The sequence below is a fragment of the Pygoscelis adeliae genome, unplaced genomic scaffold, assembly GCF_000699105.1.
Source record: "Pygoscelis adeliae isolate BGI_AS28 unplaced genomic scaffold, ASM69910v1 Scaffold32, whole genome shotgun sequence".
Classification (NCBI taxonomy): Eukaryota; Metazoa; Chordata; class Aves; order Sphenisciformes; family Spheniscidae; genus Pygoscelis; species Pygoscelis adeliae.
This window is the reverse complement of record NW_008824368.1, coordinates 3,162,760-3,164,154: the sequence shown is the minus strand read 5'-3', so window position 1 is coordinate 3,164,154 and position 1,395 is coordinate 3,162,760.

Below are 1,395 nucleotides of genomic sequence, written 5' to 3'. Positions count from 1 at the left end.
AAAATGTTATATTATAATAAAAGAACAGCTGGTATTTTGTGTTTGTTTGGACAAGTTATTTTTAACAATAATCTTTGTAAATATATGTAGACCAAAGGAAAAAAAAAGCTTTGTCACATTGGCATGTGGCCGTGGAGCCTCTTCTGCACGCCTGTGATCTGCTGGTAGAGGCTTTTCCTTTATCACTAGCTACTAAATTGCACTGGGAGGTGAACACTTCCCCCGGCAGAAATTTCCACAAAAGCAATCCCGGAAGTACCTCGAGCACAAGGTGTGAGCAAGAGGAGGCAGGGAAATGCCCTAATGGGATGCTGTGCTGAACCCCCCTTTTCCGGGGTGTGCTCCGTCCCGCAGAGAGCCCTGGCACCCCTCTGCTCTCTAAAGCAGGCTCGCAGCTGGGACCCCACCTCGCCGCTCGCAAGCTGCTCAGAAGGTGACTGTTTCTGCGGGGAGCTTCAGGCTTGGGCTGCTCCCCCTCAGCCTCAGACGCCGCAGCAGAAGGCTTCTGCTCCTGGTGGCAGGCTCTGTGGAAATGGTCTGGTTTTCTGGGAAAGTCAGTTGTATCCCTGTTAAAAATATCCCTTTTGCAGGCTTAGTAGAGTAACAGACACAGCAACCCACATTCATGAGCTCGCAGTGCCTTTTTGTTAATGCTCTGTCACCAGCAGAAAAAAACGCTTAGGGAACAGACGGAGTTTGGGGACCTTCCTCAGAATTAACCAGGCCTGGCACTGCTGTCCGTGGTGGTCAGTACTGGATTGTGTAAGGAGGGACGGTGTAAATAAAAAAATAGCGCTGTCTTATTTATTCCCAGGAGCTCTGTGTTCAGGTGCAGCCGGGCTGTCTTGAAAAGAAATATTTGAGAAGTAGTTTCCACACAGGCTATAAAATATAAGGGAAAATGGACTAGAGGTGCAGAGCAACTTTGCCAGGCAGAGAGAAAGAAATTATGATGGTGATAATTTTAAAAAGAGAAAATGGGGGGATGTAAAAGAAAAGCATAAAGAATGGATGATAAATCCAGCTATAGTAATTCCTATAACATGCAACTCAAATCATGGGTGACAACAATTTAAAGGTATTTCCATTACAGTCTCCACCCCTGGTCCCTTTGGACCAGACCATCGGGTTTAACATTGCAATGAACTCCTCCCCTTGCCCCTGCTCCGGCTTGGACTTATCCACAGACTGCAGTCCCTTAAGGGGTGTACCTGCTCCAAGTGGAGCCCTATCTATGCGCCACAGTCTCTTCAGGGCTATACCTGCTGAGGCATAGACTTACCCACAGCCACAGTCGCTTTGAGGTGCACCTGTTCCAGCGTGGCCTTATCCATGGGCCACAATGCCTTCAGAGATACACCTGCTCCAGCGTGGCCTTACCCACAGCCACTGTCC